Below are 15,057 nucleotides of genomic sequence, written 5' to 3'. Positions count from 1 at the left end.
ATAACAAGACATCAATTTTATGATATTAAGCAATTCTAGATATATACCATACAAACGTAGTTCTAGTATTGAAGAGATTATATCTAGTCAATAGAATGGTTAATCGATAAACTTTATTGCCACTTCTGGGCTTAAAATTCAAAGGGCAGTCCCTTTTGACGTAAGTTTCGGGGTTGTGGAATCCAACGAGCAAAACCAAATGAATAACTCAAAGGGGTTAAAGTTAAACTAATAATTATAGGGTATAGTTTCGTACAATTTTCTTTAATTGAAGAGACGTCCTTGATAAATTCTAGTTTAACATAATTGTTTTTAACTAAGAGGGTAAACGCAATTTTTGCAACAAAATTTTAAAGGATTTTTTGAAGATCTTCAAATGGAAAACACATAAAAACAGATTTCTATTAAATTGCAATAACTAGCAATAACATTTTTAGATGAATCTATGAACTACTTTACGAGGTTTGCCAACACAAATATACGAAAGTTGCATTTTTCTTTATAAAGACAATAAATATATGTATTAATTTATTAAAAATTTAAAGCAAGATTAGTTCTCTTTATTTTTAATAGTTAGATAATCCATTTTTGACAATTACTAAAGTCAATCAACTGTTTAGTAACCAACAAGGCTATCATCTCAGACAACAAATTTGAGTTTACACTATTAGGTCAAATTTAACGCTTTTAATTGTTCTAATATTATTAGAACTATGGAAGAGCTGAGGTATATTTAGACTAAGAAATATTAGAAATAATATAGAAACCTAAGAAATAATTAGCTGTTAAATAATATCAAATCACGAATTAAATATTAGGGAGTCTAATTAGAATTTTAATAATCAAAATAATGGTCAATCAAGATGATTCTTAAATATCTTAAGCATGGCAAACTGAAGTAAATATGGAAAAAACAGTTTAATTTCCCTTAATAACGTAAGTAAATAACTAATTTTATTGTCGAAAGAAGCCTTGAAATATTAATTGTTATTATTTTGTGTTTTGAGCAAAAACGAAAAAAGACTTAGATTTTAAACAGGTTATATTAACAGGTTATATGAATGAAATATTAGAAAAAAATTAAAAGAAATAAGCAGATCATTTACACTGATCGAACATCTGACCAACTGAATCAATAATTGCATAATTATTTTAAATTAACTTAATTATAAAACTATATATTATGACATATTGACATATATTATTCTTTTTTAATGTTATTATAAACTCCATAATAAATACTCATCTCCCATATTAACACTTAGATTATACTAAACTAAGATGTAGACTCAAAAGAACCAAACCGTATGATTTTCTGTAATTTCTGTGTATTGAAGAGAATTAAATAGTAAAAACAGCTGAAAAGTGCTACTTCTCTGAAACCTTTATTATCTTAGCTTTTTTATTCTTAATATTTCTAAAATATAGGTGTCAAACAACGCTCCATAAAATATTGTTTTAAAAATGATGGATAGTGTTTCTGTTTGTTTTACATAGAATAGAGAGTAAGGATTAAAAACATCAGGTTATACATTTAGAAAAGTAACTTTTCTACTTTATACAGCTCAAAATTCATGATAAGTGACAATATTAACTGACTTTCCCCTAATTGTTTATATCCATAATTGATTTGTAACAGAAATTATTTTTATACAGTCAATATTAATGCGCAAACACCATAAAAATTGGTTTGACACTTAATTGGACTAATTTACTTCACACAGTATCAGAGCGGACTTGAATAGTCTGAATAATCAAGCTTGTACTATGTAAATATAGCAAATAAATATAAATGAATAAATGATATAAAATACTATTGTTTCTTACAAAAATACGTCATGGCGGATGTTGATGTATGCTTGAAAAACACTTCAAGGAATGATTATTAGTAAAAAATATGATGTGGTTAAGGGTGCAACAAGTATATGGCGAATTGTTAAAACATATTCGTCATTTCCTTAAAACAAAAGATTAAAAAACAACATATGTAATAATAAAAAGTCCATGTTAAACAAATGCAAATAGTAGAATACCCCAAATATCATTAAATTGACAAATAATGTGTATTTAATTTAGTTATATACGTAATTTGGAAATTTTATGTTTTTGTCAGTCATAACAAAATTAAAATGAATGTATTTAGTCGCGTGGTTCATTATTAGAACTGTAACTTAATTTCGAAGAAATTTCTTGGTACTTACTTTTCCAAGAATTGACGAACAAAACTGTTCGACCAGTCACAATTTTTGTTTTATCTTGGCTATCTCCAGATATTCCTTTTAAGACCACCTAAAAGTCATAAGGCATCATAAGAATAAAAATAGAGGAACCTTAAGGACCTTAACACTCACATAAATTGATTTTCCACATAATTCGACTAATTTACTTCACACACTATCACTGGGAGCTTAATTAGTCTGAATAATCAAGCTTGTACTATGTATATATAACAAATAAATATAAATGATATAAAATATTACTGTTTGTTACAAAAATACGTCTTGGCAGATGTTGATGTATACTTAAAAAATACTTTAAGGAATGATTATTAGTAAAAAATAACTTGATGTGGTTAAGAGTGCAACAAATATATGGGCGTATTGTTAAAACATATTCGTCATTTCTTTAAAACAAAAGATTAAAAAACAACAGGTATAATAATAAAAAGTCCATGTTAAACAAATGCAAATTGTAGAATACACCAAACATCATTAAATTGATAATAATGTGTATTTAATTTAGTTATATACGTAATATGGGAATTTTATGTTTAAATTTCTGTCGGTCATGACAAAATTAAAATGAATATATTTAGTCGAGTGTTTCATTATATCAACTGCAACTTAATTTTGAAGGGTTTCTTGGTAAATTGAAAAATGTATCGCGAAAAACCGTGCACATTATTATTTTTCCAAGAATTGACGAACAAAATTGTTCGACCAGTCACCATTTTTGCTTTATCTTGGCTATCTCCAGATATTCCTTTTAAGACCACCTGAAAGTCATAAGGCATCATCAGAATAAAAATAGAGGAACCTTAAGGACCTTAATACTCACATAAATTGATTTTCCACATAATTTGACTAATTTAATTCACACACTATCACTGGGAGCTTAATTAGTCTGAATAATCAAGCTTGTACTATGTATATATAACAAATAAATATAAAAGATATAAAATATTATTGTTTGTTACAAAAATACGTCTTGGCAGATGTTGATGTATACTTAAAAGATACTTCAAGGAATGATTATTAGTAAAAATTAACTTGATGTGGTTAAGAGCAACAAATATATGGGCGTATTGTTAAAATATATTCGTCATTTCTTTAAGACAAAAGATTAAAAAACATCAGATGTAATAACAAAAAGTCTACGTTAAACAAATACAAATAGTAGAATACATTTATTATCATTACATTGATAATAATGTGTATTTAATTTAGTTATATACGTAATTTGGAAATTTTATATTTAAATTTCTGTCGGTCATGACAAAATTAAAATGAATGTATTTTAATTTTGTCGTTTGTATTTAATTTTAAATTTGTCGTTGTATTTAGTCGCGTGTTTCATTATTTGAACTGTAACTTAATTTTGAAGGACTTTCTTGGTAAACTGAATAATTTATCTCGAAAAAAAGTGTACATTATTATTTTTCCAAGAATTGACGAACTAAACTGTTCGGCCAGTCACCATTTTTGTTTTATCTTGGCTATCTCCACATCTTCCTTTTAAGACCACCCAAAAGTCATAAGGCATCATCAAAATAAAAATAGAGGAATCATAAGGACCTTAACACACATACATTGATTTTCCACAGAATTCGACTAATCTACTTCACACACTATTACAGGGAGTTTAATTAGTCTTAATAATCAATCTTGTGCTATATATATATATATATATATATATATATATATATATATATATATATATATATATATATATATATATATAAATGATATAAAATATTATTGTTTGTTACAAAAATACGTCTTGGCAGATGTTGATGTATACTTAAAAAATACTTCAAGGAATGATTATTAGTAAAAAATAACTTGATGTGGTTAAGAGTGCAACAAGTATAACATATGTGCGTATTGTTAAAAATTATTCGTCATTTCTTTAAAACAAAAGATTAAAAAATAACAGATGTAATAATAAAAAGTCCACGTTAAACAAATGCAAATAGTAGAATACATTTAACATCATTACATTGATAATAATGTGTATTTAATTTAGTTATATACGTAATTTGGAAATTTTATGTTTAAATTTCTTTCGGTCATAACAAAATTAAAATGAATGTATTTTAATTTTGTCGTTTGTATTTAAGTTTTAGTCGCGTGTTTCATTATTTGAACTGTAACTTAATTTTGAAGGACTTTCTTGGTAAATTGAATAATTTATCTCGAAAAACAGTGTACATTATTATTTTTCCAAGAATTGACGAACAAAACTGTTCGACCAGTCACCATTTTCGTTTTATCTTGGCTATCTCCAGATATTCCTTTTGAGACAACCTAAAAGTCAAAAAGCATCATCAAAATAAAAGTAGAGAAACTTTAGGGACCTTAACACCCACATAAATTGATTTTCCACATAATTCGACTAATTTACTTCACACACTATCACTGGGAGCTTAATTAGTCTGAATAATCAAGCTTGTACTATGTATATATAACAAATAAATATAAATGATATAAAATATTACTGTTTGTTACAAAAATACGTCTTGGCAGATGTTGATGTATACTTAAAAAATACTTTAAGGAATGATTATTAGTAAAAACTAACTTGATGTGGTTAAGAGTGTAAGTAATATATAGGCGAATTGTTAAAACCTATTCGTCATTTCTTTAATACAAAAGATTAAAAAACAACAGATGTAATAACAAAAAGTCCACGTTAAACAAATGCAAATAGTAGAATACATTTAACATCACTACATTGATAATAATGTGTATTTAATTTAGTTATATACGTAATTTGGGAATTTTATGTTTAAATATCTGACGGTCATGACAAAATTAAAATAAATGTATTTAGTCGCGTGTCTCATTATTATAACTGTAACTTAATTTCGAAGGAATTTCTTGATAAATTGAATAATTTATCGCGAAAAACCGTGTACATTATTACTTGTCCAAGAATTGACGAACAAAACTATTTGATCAGTTACCATTTTCGCTTTATCTTTAATATCTTCAGATATTCGTTTCGAGGCAATCTAAAAGTGACCACGATCAGAATAAAAATAGAGGAACCGAGTAACCTTTCTGCTTATACAATTACTTTTGTTTTATTTCGTGTAACTGTAATCAATGTTTCATTCGAAGCCTTCATTAGAGAATATAACTATAAATATACTTTAAAATATTTATTAAGTTAGCGAAACATTTTCAATTTTTCTAAAACCAGTTCTAGTAACAATTCAACGAAGTCATATTATAGCGCGTTTGAAAGGAAATAGTCTATACACTACTTTACGATATTTGCGAACACAAATATACGAAAGTTATATTTTTTCCATATAAAGATAATAAATATATGTATTAATTTATTCAAAATTTAAGACAAGATAAGTTCTCTGTATTTACAATAGTTAGATAATCAATTTTTGCCAATTACTAAAGTCTATCGACTGTTTAGTAACCAACAAGGCAATTTTAAGTCATTCCGTAATTATTATTTAATAGGTTATTTCGAAAAGGAACGAAATCACGGAGGCCCCCTTTTGCCGGTAAATTCTGTTAGAGAGGTAACTATTGATGATATTAAATAATATAAGTCCCTACAATTTTATTGAAAATATTTTTTAACGGGTTGCTGCCGTGCGAAATATTACTGTGGGCACTGTGAGTAACATCGCTTACAAAATGAAGAATAATACGTTAGATTCACCCAAGAAAACCCGTTTACATACAAATTGGGTAATGAATTTTGACCACCTTGATATTGGCTCTATTCGAGACCAAATATACGAAATGTATAAGAACAGTAAGTACAAAAACTATGTTATCGATATAAACATAATCTAATAAAAATATTTTAGATAAAATTGTCTCTCTGAGAAGTATACGTAAAAGAATTAGGGACATGCAGCTTTTTGACGGATGTAAGACATCCTTTCATACACTCTTACAGGGCATGGGGTTTAAATGGTGTAAAGATAACCCTCGGAGAGGCTTAATGGAACTTCCAGACATTACCTTAAAAAAAATTTAATTAATGGCATAAAGTAATATAAGAAACTTGAATATTTAAAAATGGTTCAAAAAAAGTGTAAAGAAAATAAAAATTGATGGAAAAAGGTAATAGTTACAATAGCATTCAATTAGGTTTTGTTGGTCATTATATTTATTAATAGTTAATTGAAGCATTGTCAACCATAACACCTTCAGTTTGGATGAATGTGAATGACAGTGAGTCGTAAAGTGAAAGTGACTGAAGGAACATTTCAGGATATGTGATAATGCTGTGCAGTGCTGGAGATTCCTGGGACACAGTGATGAGAGTGGAAACAACTAAAGGTATGCACATAATTAATTGAATATAACTATAGAAAATGATATTGTAGGGGCGTGAAAGATGTGTTTGCACAGATATTCAAAATTAAATGCATTAGGTTAGAACGTATACGGAGAGAATGAATACTAACTGTTTTATAGATATGGTAATTATACATTAGACAGAATGATGCCAACAGGTAGTAGCAAAAGAAATAAAAATACAGTGGTACCAAGATGACTTGCCAAGTAAACACACCATCGCAGGAAACAAGAACTAAACGTTAAAAGTAAATATGCTCTCGAATGAAAGTAAAATACGTTTGTCAGATATACAGTTGTTGATTAGGTGGATTAGGCGTCCAGGGGGATAACACTACATAAAAAACGCAACTGAAAACTCTACTTCATGGATGATGTGGAAAAGAGTTCAATGTAAACAAAACAAATCTAACTTACAAACTATTATACCCGTGTCCTTAATTGTAGTTTTAAGTCCTTCGATAATATATGTATTAGATGTAGAATAATGTTAAAATAAATTATATTTGAAAACGTTTTTGTGCAATAATTTTATTTAGATTAGAATTTTCTTGTATGTCAAAGTCAAACTGAACTAAAACTCAAAGTTGATGCGGCAACATTGTAATGTTTCGACGTCACAAATATCCACGACGCATTACTAAAAAAACTTTGAGTAGACTATAGATTAATGTGTTAATTAATCCTAAATGGGATTTTTCTCCATATACGTGTATATCGTAGTTGTCTGTTGCCCGCCAGCAATATTGATTACGCCTTTTTCTATGTATTATTTTCAATTTGTAATTTATATACTTATATCCACACCAAACCAAACCAAACCAAACCATTTAGCTTTATATAAATTATGAGGATGAATTATTGAACTTTTAAGGTTCAACTACTTACTTTATTATTTCTATTTACTCGAACCAAATCGATGTTTCACAGTGTGTAAACAGTTTAAAACCCATAGTTATTCACTAGTTTTTCCTTAAGTATATTGGAACATTTCTTGCTGAGAGCTGACAAAATATTCTTATTTATTCTGTCTCTTCATTTCTATAATTTAAATTGGTTTTCTTCAAATCATCTAATATATTTTCAACGACGAGTTTTAATGTTGAATCTAAAAGATGTTCACACCAAGTAACATCATTTTTCTTTAATTAAATACATTAACTGTTTCACAAACAACATAGTAACTCCCCAGTCTATAAATCGCAATTAAATTAAAATACTCGACATATTGATAAAGAATAATGTTACGATTTATCTGAACAACAACTATATGAATGATATACATATTGTTCGCTAATAATCTTTCATATCTATGAAAGTTATAATTAAATATATCTGAGGTTGGCGTAGACAATTCTCATAGCCTGTGTTTAAAATGTTATCTTAAAGCGTAAATAAATATACAACAACAAAAAAACATTTTAATTATATTTACAATAATGCAAAACATTTAATGCGGGGTTCAAGAATAATAACCTCAAAAGGTAGAGAACTGCTCAAAGCCATAAGGAAAGATAACTTACAACATATCTCTACTGGTGAACCAACATATTGGCCTTTAGACAGAAATAAAAAACCTGATACAATAGATTTCTGTATTACAAAAAATATTGATCCAAAAAAGTGTCAGGCAGAATCATGTTTCGACCTGTCTTCTGATCATTCACCAATAATAGTAACAATTTCTTCAAAAATTACCATCAAACATAAACCCCCTTCTCTGTGCAATAATAGAACTAACTGGCCCTCATTTAGAGAAAACTTGTACCGAAAAATCTCTGTAAACTTACCGTTACAAATTGAAATGGATATTGAAATAGCAGCAATAAATTTTACAAAAAATATACAGGAGGCAGCATATTCCGCGGCTCCTAACAGTGAAACATTTCAACAAAAAATACACATATAGCATGAACAATACAGAAAAAGATAGCAGAAAAAATAAAGTTACGACGAAATTGGCAACAGTAAAGGACTGAATAAAAGAAAATTTAATAGGGCAATAAAAGTGCTGAAAGAACTAATCCAAATTGAACAAAACTAAGGCGTTCAAGAATACCTAGAAAACTTGACATCAACTGAGGCTACAGACTATTCGTTGTGGAAAGCAACAAAAAAGCTTAGGAGATCCCAGCAGTATAATGCACCTATTAAAACAAAGGAAAATAATTGAGCGAGAAGTAATAAAGAGAAGGCCGACATTTTCTCAAAACACTTAAAAATGTTTTTAAACCTTTCCAGTCTCAGCTACTTAAAGATGAGGGAAATAAAATGACTAGATTTCTAGATTCGCCATTTCAAATGGATTTACCGCACGAGAAATTAACGGTCAAAAAAGTTAAACAAACAGTAATGAGAGAGATTAATATTAAAAAAGCTCCTGGTTATGACTTAATTACTGGCAATATTTTAAAAGAACTATCAGAAAAGGGTATAAAACTATTAACATTTATATTTAATGCTATGCTACGAATTATTTACTTCCCTAGTATCTGGAAAGTAGCTAAAATATTAATGATTCTTAAACCAGGAAAAATACCAGAAGATGTGACCTCCTACCGACCTATAAGTTTATTACCGAGAATCTCAAAAGTTTTCGAGAAATTATACATAAAGAAGCTAAACTATATAATAGAAAAAAGAAAAATTATTCCAGAACATCAGTTTGGCTTTCGCAATAAGCATGGGACTATAGAACAAGTGCATAGACTTGTAAACAAAATAAAAGCTGACCTAAATGCCAAAAGATATTGTTTGGCTGCTTTTCTAGACATATCTCAGGCTTTTGACAAAGTATGGCATACGGGCTTGCATGTTAAACTAAAGAAACTTCTCCCTCATCCGGACTATCAGCTACTAAAATCGTATCTCACTGATAGACATTTTATTGCAAATCAAGGCGATGAACATACCGAATTAAATCCCATATATTCAGCAGTTCCGCAAAGTAGTGTACTGGGTCCAGTACTGTATCTTCTGTATACGGCTGATCTGCCCACCACAAAAATAACTACTGTGGCAACATATGCAGACGATACAGCAATCTTAGCATCCCATGAAGATCCAGTCACAGCATCAATAAACCTATAAACCCACCTGGAGCAAATACAATTATGGTTGAAGACATGGCGCATTAAAGCCAATGAAACAAAATCCACGCATATAACGTTTACCCTGCGTGAAGCAGAGCATGTTAAATATCTTGGTATACACTTAGATCGACGCCTAACCTGGAAGAAGCACATACTCTCTAAACGGAAACAACTGGGACTAATATTATAAAAACCAAAATAAGGTGTTGCGTGCCATTGTTGATGCTCTGTACTATATTTCAAATAAAGTGATACAACGCGATATTCCTCTAGAACCTATAACGAGTGTAATTCAACGTGTTTGTGTGAAGTACTTCGAAAGAGTGTTAGTACATCCCAATGTACTCGCTAATCAGCTAAATATGCGACGTGATAGTGAAGTGCGCAGACTAAAACCTTTAACGCCACCTGATCTGATTACTAGACATATGTAGACTTTAGAATAAGCTTTAGAATAAGACTAATTAATTAAGATAATATTTTATACAGAAGATTGCTTAATGAAGTGATTTTCTACATGCCATGTATATATAATATAGACATAAGAAATACTTATTGCCAATAGGGCAGATTGTGGACTCACGAACAGTAATTAAAAAAAATATTTACTGTTATTGATATTACAAAACTAATAATTAAGAAAATATTGGTATCTGCTATAAAAAATTAACAACAAATAATCTGGTTTCATTTATATTCTTCATAAATAATGTGTTTGTCTTGGATAAATCCTTGATTATTCTGGATTTACTTGATTTAGTCTATTTTGTTCTAAACAGGTATATTCACCACAACTTTGTTTACTTCGAGAACTAGACTATAAAGTTCACAGATCTAAAATCTTGAAATAAATTTTATTAACGAATTAGCCTTGAAGTATGTTGAATTTTTATTATCTTACAATAGCGGCCTAGAAAATACCCAAAAATATTATTATAGGAAAGAGGCTAATTCTCGAAACGCCTGAAAAGCGACATTGCCAGTTCGTATAAATTATACGTATAATTGAAGAATATAATTTAATATAAGAAATTATCTTAAAATTATAAATTAACTTGAAACTCAAGGTAACATTTTTTGGTAGAATTTTCACGTTCTATAATATAATCATCGTAATATGAAAAACCTTTTATAAACATATTTAATTGTAAAATAATTTTGAAAGGAGAAAAACTGAAAATGAAACTATGTAAGTTAACCAATACAATTTTTTTTAATTTTTTCCACACCATCCATCAGGTAGACTTCTAGGGACATTTTTTTTGTGTTGTATCTCCCTTAAATCTAGTACACAAGCCTCCATTTATCTTTTTATGTCTCTCATAGTGTTCAGCAAACAAAATTCAATCTTAACCCTGTTAACATTATGATTTCAATTTTATTTTTCACTTCATTTACTCATAGTTCAACAGAAAGTGAGACTACACTTTTATGCTTTTATTCTTTTATGTTTTATTCAGGACATAGCAACTCAATACCTCGAAGTCTGTACAAATAAAGTCATTACCCGCCCATTTTGGCTATATATCTTCTATGTTTGTAATAAGGAGTACACCATGCGGAATATAGCTAGATATCGTTTAATATCATGTTTTCTTGACTTAAACAGTAAAATAAAATCTCCGACAATTAAGATATTTTGGATTTTCTTTATATTAAACGGATTTTACTACTCCTCACTACACAAGATCAAATGGTTTGATACATTTGAGTCTGTGTCGTGTCCCAGTGTTATCCAAGAGTTGTATTTCTTGGATATTGACATGAAAATGGAGATCTTTTCTTATGTCTTCCTGCAAATCACTTGATTACCTGTCACTCAGGAAAATTCTAAGTATCTCATGGTCTCGGTGTAAGTTCTGCAAAACTTATATTATATTATATTTACTATATTTTATTATAATTCCGTATGGCAATAGATAGCCATTAGATAACCAATAGTATAACCAGTAGATTTTCTTATATTTTAAGTCCAGCTCTTTCATTTTATTTCTTACATGTTCCTTCCAGCGAAGTTGTACATCAAGATTAATTCCAATATACTTAGCGTTCTTGTTATATGGAATGATATTATTGCACATGCACATATTTACTTTTGTTAATTGTTTCGAATTTTAAGTCAATTTATTTATATTATCACTTGCTGATTGTAATTTTCATGTGGCTTCTTCTCTATTGTCTATATGTCATCAGCAAATGTAACCATTGTGATATTTTACATTTATGGTATATGACATGTGTAGAGTAGGTAAAGAGTTGGCCTCAATACATTTCCTTGTGGTATGCTTTAACTTCTTCTATTGTAGAGTGGGCTTTCTATTTATTAAGTCTGAACATTTTATTTGTAACGTACTATTTTAATGATTTAGTGTATTAATTCGGTAAAATTTTCTGGAGCCTATGAATAAGGCCGTCATGACATATTTTATCAAAGGCTTGGGTTACATTTAAGACTATAGCTGATCATACGGGAATCTTTTTATCTTCATAGGCTTTTTCTATTGCATTTGGTACTCGCTTCGGCAGTACATATACTAAAATTGGAACGATATAGAGAATATTAGCATGGCCCCTGCCCAAGACACGTAAAATCGCACAACATCATATGGAACAATCGACAGCTATCTACTATGTGGAAGTGTTCAGTATTGATCCCGATACACAAAACAGGTAAACCCAGAAATTTGGTGGATGGGTACAGGCTAATAGCGCTAACCAGTCATCTGTGTAAGCTATTGGAGCGCATCGTTAATAATTGACTCTCGTATATCATACAAAAATACAGTCTGTTGAGTGAACATCAACTAGGCTTCGTCAAGGGTTTCTCCACTTTGGATCACTTAGTGGGATTTGAAAGCGATATAGTTGAAGGATTCAATAACATGCAGCATACCACGGTAGTCTTTTTAGACCTAGAAAAAGTATTTGAAAAATTCTGAGCAAATTACAAGATTAGAAGATAGGTGGTAAAGCGTATCAATTTGTTTCATCCTTCCTAAGGGATCGAACTTTCAAGGTTAATCAATGGCAAGATTTCGTCATCCTTTCCACAAATAGATGGTGTACTTCAAGGCTCCAGCATAAGTCCAACCCTATTTTTAATTGCGTTTGACTTTATCAGAGAACACGTACCTGGGCAAATTAAAGCACGATTTTCACTGATGATATTGTCATTTAGCATGCTCATCGGGATCACAAAAGTCAGGAAATTCTGCAAAAATGCCTCGATACTTTCCCTTCTTGGGCAAAAACAAATGGCCTTCGATTCTCCCTTGATAAATCGAATAGGGTGCACTACTGTAGAATAAGGAATTGTCCCTGAATGACAGTTCTGTCTATTGATGGCAATTACATAAACAACAAACCTGACCATAAATTCCTGGGAATTATATTCGACTCACGTCTCAGCTGGCTTCCACACATCAAACATACAAAAAACAGATTCCTGACTGATATTAGCCTAATTCGATCCGTCGCCAACTTTCACTGCGTGGCTCATAGAACCATTCTCCTGGACATTCATCTATAGAGCACTGATGTTGAGTAAGCTGGACTATGGCTGCCAGTGTTTCATTTCTGCGGCTCCCTCATATATAAAGAGATTAAATTAAATTCAGAACACAGTACTAAGGATTGCTCCAGGAGCATACCATACAAGTCCAATTGACAGTCTACTCTGTGGGGCGGAGATTTACTCCTTGGAGTCTAGACGAGAACTTTTGCTACTAAGGTATGCAGACTCATTAAAACTCAAACCAGGGTTATCTTAGTATGGGCATTTTTCCCCATCAACCGCAGTATTAAAATAAAAGGGCAAACATACAAAGGGTCTGGCTATTGCTTCCAGAAAATCTGCAATCGCTTGTCATTGGAAATACCTACCATCTGCAAATTCACGAATAAAATACCTCCCTGACAGAACATACCTATTCCCATTGATCTTTCAATGAGTTTCCTTCCTAAGGATGCTCTTGACTCTTATAGTACACGCTCCCTTTTCAAGCAATTCATCTATGAAAAATACCTTAAAAACCATCAGATTTACACAGACGAATCTAAAAACGATGAATATACTGCAGCTGCATATAATCAACATTGAAGGAAGAACATTGTAAATTGCCCTCTTTGACGAATGTTTTTACTGCTTAATTGCTGGCCTCTTAAATGTGTTCAAAACAGTCCGGGTATGATCTCGGTGGTAATCATCATTGACCCTATGAGCTCCTTTAAGAGCTTAAAATCGGCACAGGCTCATCATCCACTGACACTGCACATTCGAGAATTAAACACTGCCGCTCGTAATAGCGGCAGGAATATTACCTACATGTGGGTACCATCTCACATGGGAATCGAAGGTAACAAGAGAGCCGATCATCTTGCTGGAAAGAAGGAGGAATCACTTTTGGAAAACCATCTGTACTGGAGAAGGAATCTGAATACATATCATACCGCACTTTATAAAAAACTAGATCAACTAAACTTTGACTTAATGATCAATAACAAATTGTGCGAGGTGAAAGAGGAGTTTTACCAAGGTATCAACTTTTGTAGCAGGCGTAAATTGGGTATTTTTTCCAGACTCAGAATAATCCATTGTCGGCTGACTCTCGAGTTTCTACTCAAAGGAGAAAGTCCGCCCATTTGTGATAGATGTAGATCCCCGCTGAGCATCAAACACATCCTAGTTGAATGCCAAGGGCACGCCCCTCAAAGACGACTCTCGTGGTCTAAAGGTATCCTAGAAACAACTTCTACAATTGATGAACCTTGAACAACTGATGAACTATTTGCCTGTCATCGGAGTACTCCAAAATATATAATAGACTATGAATGCTACTGCTGTTAACTTGTGACTTTTAAACTGTTCACTCCATATTATACCTATTTTAAATTCACTCTAAACTATTTTACTTTGGTTCTTTATATTGTTTGTCCTAAATAGCCCTCGAAGCTGAAGGACCTTTAATAAATAAATCTAATGGAATCTACTCAATTGCATGGTCGATTGTTGAATGTTTGTTAATAAATTCGAACTCTATATACAAATACCTACCTGAGAAATCTAACAGAAGACAAGGGAACAGATTATTCGCTCCGGAAATCCACCAAATACCTAAAAGAACGTAACAGGAATATTTTAAATACCTAAATAGATGAAAGATAGGTCTATAGGCTTTTAGTTCATTTGGTGATTTTCCAGGTTTGGAATCATGATAATTTCAGCTATATTCCAAAAGTCTGCCATATATTTTAATCTAAAGACTGTATTGATCAAGTTGGCGAGTTTTATAATTCCCATTCTTGGTAGTCTTTGCATTAATTGGCACTTTGTTAAGTTATAGCCTGGTGATTCCTTTGGACTAATGTGAACTTCGGCCTGGTTACCTCTTTCGGTGTGACTAATTGAATTG

General features: G+C 30.7%; 1 pseudogene; it reads left to right on the top strand.

Annotated features, from left to right (window-relative positions):
- Positions 1-12,156: 12,156 nt before the first annotated feature.
- LOC143205380 (uncharacterized) lies at positions 12,157-12,252 on the top strand (annotated as a pseudogene).
- Positions 12,253-15,057: the final 2,805 nt, after the last annotated feature.

This window comes from Rhynchophorus ferrugineus, unplaced genomic scaffold (genome assembly GCF_030347505.1).
Source record: "Rhynchophorus ferrugineus isolate W39M unplaced genomic scaffold, kcgeb_rfMv2 rfM11, whole genome shotgun sequence".
Taxonomy (NCBI): Eukaryota; Metazoa; Arthropoda; class Insecta; order Coleoptera; family Curculionidae; genus Rhynchophorus; species Rhynchophorus ferrugineus.
The sequence above is the reverse complement of the archived record's forward strand: the minus strand, read 5'-3'. Positions and strand labels throughout refer to the sequence as shown.